Here is an 8,425-nt window from a genome sequence, read left to right as displayed (position 1 = left end):
GAGAAAGAAAGCACCATCCCAGAATCCTTTATTAGATAAATATAGTCCTAGTATCTAAACTAGGGAAATATAAAACACAGAGGAAAAACTATGTCAATATCATTAATGAAAATTGACTCAAAGTTTTAAACAACAATCTGTCAAATAGACTACAGTGATTAATCCAAGAAATCATTCATCATGATCAAATGAGATTTATGCCAGACAGGCAAGGATTTCTTGCATTAGGAAAATAATCAACATAACTAATCATATTAAAAATCCAAATATCCCAAACCACATGTGATCAAAGGCAGAAAAAGCCTTTGACAAAGTGTTTATGCTAAAAACTCTACATGGTATAACAATGTTGTGATTGTTTAGTTGTTCAATAGAGTTCAACTATTTGTGACCCCATGGAGAGCATGCCAGGTCCTTCTACCCTCCACTCTCTCTCAAAGTCTGTTCAAGTTCATGTTCATTGTTTCCATGGCACCATTTATCCATCTTATCCATTTTTTTCTTTTGACTTTAATCTTTCCAAATATCAGAATCTTTTTCAATGAGTCCCACATTCTCATTATGCTGCCAAAGTATTTAAACTTCAGCTTCAGAATCTTATAGCAAATAGACTGAATTTATATCTTTAAGTATTGACTGACGATCTCCTTGCTGTCTTGTTGTCTCAAAAGTCTTCTCCAGTATCACAGTTTGAAAGCATCAATTCTTTGGCACTCAGCTTTAATTCTAGTCCAACTCTCACAGCCATACCTTGTTACTGGCATAGTGGGACATCAAAAAAGCATCTATAAACCAAAAGCAAGTATCCTATGCAATGGGGAAACACTGGAACCTTTTGTAATAAATATGAGAGTGAAGCAAGGATGTGCACAAATACATACTATTACTTGATACAGCAAGACAGCTAAAGCTCTATTCAGTCATTTAAAATAAGACCTGGAGTTGACTGTAGCTCAGATCATGAGCTTTTTAATGCAAAATTCAGACTTAAATTGAAGAAAATAGGCAAAGCCATCAGACCATATGGGTGTGACCTAAATAATATCCCTTGTGAATATGAAGTAGAGGTGAGGGATTTAAGGGATTAAATCTGGTGGGCAAAGTGCCTGAAGAACTATGGACAGAGGTTCACAATATTGTACAGGCAGCAACAAAAAAACATTCCAAAGGAAAATAAAAGCAAAAAAGCAAATTGGCTGTCTGATGAATCTTTACAAACAGCTGAGGAAAGAAAAGAAGTAAAGTGAAAGGAAAAGGAGAAAGAAATATCGTGTGAATGCAGAATTCCAGAGAATAGCAAAAAGACATAGGTTTTCTTTTTTAAAAAAAACTGTTCATTTTGAACTTAAACATAAAAAGACAAAAAAAGGAACATTTCCACGTACACAGCACAACTGAAAAAGAGGATTCAATCTAAAACCATGAATTTCCATTTCACATTGTTTCCCATATAATAAAAACTACACATCATTTTCAAAACAACCCTGCTTTTCCGTGCTTTCTTCTAAGTTTTCTTTGGTTCTATGCTTTGCACTTTTCATTTTTTTCTTCCTCCCTCCACATCCTGCCCTAGACAAGGCTATGGTTAAATACAAATATGGATGCCATATATATGTATGTATGCAGGTATGTATATATATATACATATACATATATGTAAAGCCACATTATACATATTTCTATTCATCAGTGCTTTCAATGGATGGGATAGCATCTTCCATCATATGTCCTTTGTAGGTGATTTGAGTATTTATAATATTCAAAATGACAGTAATTAAAAATTGCCCTTAGAAACAACATCACTGTTACTGTGTACAATGTCCTCTTGGTTCTGCTCATTATACTCTTCATTATTCCATACAAGTCTTCCTTTTTTTTTTCAATCAAACAGTTCAACATTTCTTATAGTACAGCAATTTTGCATCATAAATACCACAATTTGTTTAGCCATTCCCCAATTGAAGCACATTCTCTCAATTTCCACCTCAAAGAAAGCTGCTATAAATATTTTATAACATTTGAGTTCTTGTTCTTTTTCTTTAATCACCTTAGGAAACAGATCTAATTGTTGTATTGTTGGATCAAAGGGCATACACAGTTTTATAACTCTTTGAGCATAATTCCAGATTGGTTCCCAGAATGGTTGGATCACTTCACAGCTCCACCAAGAGTGAATTAGTGTCCCAATTTTTCCTGTAGGGCAAGATAGATTTCTATACTCCATTGCCTGGACAACTTATTTCCCAGTTGCACGCAAAAACAATTTTTAACATTCATATTTAAAGCTCTGAGTTCCGTATTTTCTAACTTCCTCTTTCTCCACTCACCCTCATTGAGAAAGCAAGCAATATGATACAAGCCATACATATGTAGTCATGCAAAACACTTCCATAACAGTCATGTTGAGAAAGACAAACCACATTTCCCTCTATCCTGTCCTGTCCTCCATTTATTCCATTCTCTTCCTTGACCTATCCCCCTACAATAGTATTTGCTTCTAATTACCCCTTCCCCAATCTGCCATCCCTTCTATTATCCTCCTTCTCCTATTCCGTTCCTCTCTACCTTCCTGTAGGATAAGGTAGATTTCCATAACCAATTGAATGTGTGTTATTTCCTCTTTAAGCTAAATTCAACCAATGAGAGCAAGGTTCACTTATTCCCTCTCACCTCCTCCTTCTTCCCCTCCATTGTAAAAGTTCTTTCTTGCCTCTTTTATGTGAGATGCTTTACTACATTCTACCTCTCCCTTTCTCTTTCTCCCAGTACATTCCTCTCAACACTTAATTTTATTTTTTTAGGTATCCTCCCTTCATATTCAGCTCACCCTGTGCCTTTTGTGTGTGTGTGTGTGTGTGTGTGTATACACACACATACATAGATATATACACATACATATATGTACATATTCATATATCTACACATATATAATATACACATACATACATAAATATGTACACGTGTGTGTGTATGTGTGTTCCCTCTAACTACCTTAATACTGTGAAAGGTCTCATGAGTTACAAATATCATCTTTCTATGTAGGAATGTAACCAGTTCAACTTTAATGAATCCCTTATGGCTTCTCTTTCCTGTTTACCTTTTCATGTTTCTACTGATTCTTGTATTTGAAAGTCAAATTTTCTATTCACCTCTGGTCTTTTCAAAAAGAATGCTTTGAAATCCTCTATTTCATTGAAATTCCATTTTTTCCCCCTGAAGTATTTATTGTACTCAGTTGTGTTAGGTAGGTAATTCTTGGTTTTAATCCTAGCTCCTTTGACCTCTGGAATATCATATTCCAAGATCTCTGCTCCCTTAGTGTAGAAGCTGCTAAATTCTGTGTTATCTTCATTATGCTTCCATAATACTTGAATTGTTTCTTCCGGTTGCTTGTAATATTTTCTCCTTGACCTGGAAACTCTGGAATTTGGCTAGAATATTCCTAGAAGTTTTCCTTTTGGGATCTCTTTCAAGAGGTGATTGATGGATTCTTTCAATTACTATTTTACCCTGTGGTTCTAGAATATCAGAGTAGTTTTCTGTGATAATTTCTTGAAAGATGGTGTCAAGGTTCTTTTTTGATCAAGGTTTTCAGGTACACCAATAATTGTTAAATTATCTCTCCTGGATCTATTTTCCAGATCAGTTGTTTTTCTAATGAGATATTTCACACTGTCTTCTATTTTTTCATTCTTTTTGTTTTGTTTTATAATTTCTTGATTTTTCATAAAGTCATTCACTTCCATCTGCTCCATTCTAATTCTGAAGGAATTATTTCCTTCAGTGAGCTTTTGGACCTCCTTTTTCATTTGGTCAATTCTGCTTTTTAAGGCATTCTTCTCCTCTTTGGCTTTTTGGACATCTTTTGCCATTTGGCTTAGTCTGTTTTTAAAGGTGTTATTTTCTTCAGCATTTTTTAGGTCTCCTTTAGCAAGTTGCTGACTCACTTTTCATGATTTTCTTGCATCACTCTCATTTCTCTTCCCAATTTTTCCTCTACTTCTCTTACTCAATTTTCAAAATCCTTTTTGAGCCTGAGACCATTTCATATTTTTCTCCTCTATGACCTGAGAACATTTCATATTTTTCTTGCAGGCTTTGGATGTAGGAGCATTGACTTTGCTGTCTTCCTCTAGCTGTATGCTTTGATCTTCCTCATCATAAGAAAATACCTTTTCACCAAGAGAGTCTTATTTTTCCCCTTTTTGGTCATTTTCCCAGCCAATTACTTGACTTCTGAACTCTTTGTTAAGTGGATGGTGCACTGTCCCAAGTTTTGAGGGGTTTTGTGCAGCTGCTTTCAGAGATATCTCCAGCAAACTCTAAATTTTCAGCTCCTCCAAAGTGGTATGCTCAAAGGAGCAGTGTTTATTCCTTTCCTGGACTTCAATCTGGTCTGTGAGCACCACAGGCACTCTTTTCTGCTCTGAATCTGTGTGAAGGATCCCCTATCCACAGCTGCCGCCAGCTCTACCATGCCAGCACTCCTTCTTGCCCCATGACTGCCACCCAGGACTGTGATCCAGATCAGCCACTCATTTCCCCCACCATCTGTAGGCCAAGAGCTCTATAAACAGTTGGCTTCTGCAGCAGTGCCCACAGCCCTGGGGCTGGGGTTGGAGCCAGACCACATCCCTCTCACCCAGGTGAGAGAGCTTTCCCATTGACCTTTGAAGCAATCTTTGTCATTTGTGGGTTGAAAAGTCTGGAAACCTCGGTGCAATGATTCAGAGCCCTGAGACCTGCTCTAGTCCCATCTGTGCCAGTGCAACCCACTCTGGGCGGTGCTCCCCTCCAAGCCCAGTGCAATAGATCATTCCTGTTGGCCTTCCAGATTGTCTTGGGCTGGAAATCTATTTCATTCTATCATTTTGTGGCTTCTGTTGCTCCAGAATTTGTTCAGAGTCATTTTTACAGGTATTTTGAGGGGTTGAGGTGGACAACTCAGGCAGGTTCCTGCTTCTACTCTGCCATCTTGGCTCTGCCCCGCCACCTTGTCTGCAATTTTATTTCTGTTTCTGCTCTTTCTGTTTTAATTCTCAGCACCATATTTGTTTCATAAAAGGCCTTTGGTAGGATTCCTTCTTTGCCTATTATTTCAAATAATGTATTTAATATTGGAATTGATTTTTAAATGTCTGGTAGAATTTACTTGTAAATCTATCTGATCCTGATGCTTGTTTCTTAGGAGACTCATTTACCACTTGTTCAATATCTTTTTCTAAAATAGGCTTATTTAGATATTTTATTTCCTCTTCTATTAATCTGGGTAATTTATATTTATGTTAATATTATTCCTTTTCACTTACATTATTAATTTTATTAGCATATAATTGGGCAAAATATCTTATAATTGCTTTGATTTCATCATCATTAGTGGTGAATACACTCTTTCCATTATCAGTACTAGTGATTTGGCTTTCTTATCTCTTTTTATAAACCATATTAATCAATAGCTTACCTATTTCATTTTTTTCCCATTAAACCAACTCCTAGCTTTATTTATTAATTCAATGGTTTTCTTACATTCACTTTTATTACTCTCACCTTTAATAAGAGGGTGGCAAAAATAAATAGAAGAACTATATACAACAAAGATCTTAACCTCACGAGGGTGTGGTTACTTGATTCAAGTGAACATCACTGACACTTCTTAGAACAGGAACCATGATTGAAATGACTCAGGAAGATGTGTAGAACAGTATTGCCTATTACAATATAATACAATATTAACATGTGCTCTTCTGAAGAAATTCAGGAACCAGACAGGAAGGATGTGAAGAACATTCTGAAGAAGATAAATGGAGGAAGAAGATGAATCTTATGTAACATATGAAAAGGCATAACAGAGAGAGTATCCTAGAGAAGAGCATGGGATGATGTTTCATATGCAAAAGAGAGATAAAGAAGGATGAAGACTGAGAAAAAAAATTAGATTTGGTAATTAAGGGATCATTGGAGAGCTGCAAAAATAAAATACATTAATACACTGTTTTTGGAGCTATGAGTTGATCCAGTGATTCTGAAAACAATTTGGAAATATGCCAGCAAAAGTTATTAAGCTTTGACTTAGTGATACCACTAATGGGCTTATATGCCAGAGATTTAAAAAAAAAAAAAAAGAGGAAAAGGAGTCAGATGTACCAAATGATTTAAGCATCTCTGAAGAGTGCCTATAAATTGGGGAATGGCTGAGCAAATTATTGTGCAGGAATGTAGCAATACACTTGCCTTAGGAAACTATGAAGGGGATTCTTTTGGAGAAATATGGGAAAATTTGTATGAACTAATGAAGAGTGAAGTTAGCAAAACCACAACAATGTAAAGACAAAAAAACCCTTAAAAACTTAGAACTTTGATCAACAAAACAACCAAACATGATTCCGAAGGACTTAGAAAGAAGCATCCTACCTCTCTACTGACAGAGAGATGATGGATACCAGGTGAGGAATGAGACATATTTTTTAGACATTGCCAAAATAGAAATTAATTATCTTGTACTATGTGCATATTTGTTAAAAGTTGTTGTTTTTTATCTTCTCCTTCCCCCAAAATATTTTTTTATATTTGAAAAAAGAAAATTTTAAGATAGAGTCAGGATGGCAGAGTGAGAGCAAACATTTTTGCCTTAGCTCTTTCATAACTTCTGCATAACTATAGACCAAGTTCCAATCACAAAAGCCAAGAAAAGTCACAATGAGTCATTTTTCCAGCTCAGGTCAACTCAGTAAGATAGATACTAGTTTTCAGACGCTGGGGAGGGGGATTGGCCAGGAGCATAAGTCAGTGGTAGTGGTATAACAGCAAGAGGGAACATTCCAGTGCTCAGAGAAGATAATGAGACTGAAAACTAGGGCAGGAAACACCTGGGCAGAGATTCCAGGAGATTCTTGTAATAATATGGGTACCAGAATGGGTGTCATCTAACAGCTCTGTTCCAGGTCCCAGTTCCAGGGCAGAGAAGAGCAGGTGCAACAGAGCAGGGGCCCTACCTACATAAGGAGCCAGAAACAAGTTGCAGAAACATAGATGTGTAGTTCTGAGCCCAAGAACAGAGGAAAGACTCAGTTCTTACTTTTATCCCAGCACATAAGCCTGCATTGGAATAAACTCTGGCAGGAAACTAAAACTAAGAGGGAGCCAACAGTTAAGTCACTCTAAAACTTGGAGAACATTCCTTTGGGCTAAAAGTAACCAAGTCCAGAAGGAATCTGTTGAAGTTCAATAACAAATAAGCCAACATACCCAAAACTGAGACAGGAACTTGCAGAGAGCAGACCAGGAGGACAGAGAAGAGACCTCTCCCTGGATTATACCATTTTGGAAACACTAAAAACTTATACTCCCTAAAACTGAACCGTAAAAGCAGCAGAACGTTAAAAGATGGAGGCTCAGGACCGATACTCCCTCCCCTTGCAGAAGTAAGAAGACCTCAACACTAAAATAAAGTCCAAAGTCAAGAAGTAGGCTAGAAAAATGAGCAACAAAATGAAAATCCCATCATAAAAAGTTCCTATGGTAATAAGGAAGCTCAAGACACAAATACAGAAGACAATTACTTGAAAACATCTATAAACAAAATCTCAAAGAAAAATGTAGATTGGACACAAGCTGCACAAAAATATTTAGAAGAAAGTTTTTTTTAAGAGCAAAATAAATTATTTTTAAAATCAGATAAGAACAGTAGAGGGAAAATTGAGAGCTATGCAAGAAAATTATGAAAAGAGAAATAACAGTTTGGTAAAAGAAACACAAAAATACCAAAGAAAATAACTCCTTAAAAATCATAATTGGACAAGTGGAAACTAATAACTCCATGAGATACCATGAAACAATAAAAGAATTAAAAAATTTTTTTTAATGGAAGAAAATGTTAAAAAAAATCCCACAGGAAAAACAACTAACCTGGAAAAAAATTAAGAGAGATAAGTCTAGTTATAGAATTTTTTAAAATTATAAAGGAAAACTCTCCAGATATTTTAGAATTAGAGGGTAATGTGATTAACTTTATTAACTTAGCAAAAAAAATTGTTAAGAATCCACTAATCATCTCCTGAAAGAAATCCAAGATGAAAACTCCCAGGAATATTATGGCCAATGTCCAGAACTTCCAAGTCAAGAATGAAATACTGAAAGAGTCAGGAAAAAATAATTCAAATATTATGGAGCCACAGTCAAAATCACACAAGATTTAGTAGTTATAACTATAAAGGAGCAGAAGGCTTGGAATATGAAATTCTCGAAGGCAAAGGAGCTATGATAGCAACCAAAGATAACCTAGTCAGTAAAACTGAGTATAATCCTATGGGGGGGGAGGTGCGGCGGGTAAAAGAAGAATGAATATTTAATGAAACAGAAGACTTTCAAGTATTTCCAATGAAAAGACCAGAACTGACTAGAAAATTTGACATTTAAACTTAAGACT

Source organism: Notamacropus eugenii, chromosome 2, assembly GCF_028372415.1.
Source record: "Notamacropus eugenii isolate mMacEug1 chromosome 2, mMacEug1.pri_v2, whole genome shotgun sequence".
NCBI classification, from domain to species: domain Eukaryota; kingdom Metazoa; phylum Chordata; class Mammalia; order Diprotodontia; family Macropodidae; genus Notamacropus; species Notamacropus eugenii.
The sequence above is the reverse complement of the archived record's forward strand: the minus strand, read 5'-3'. Positions refer to the sequence as shown.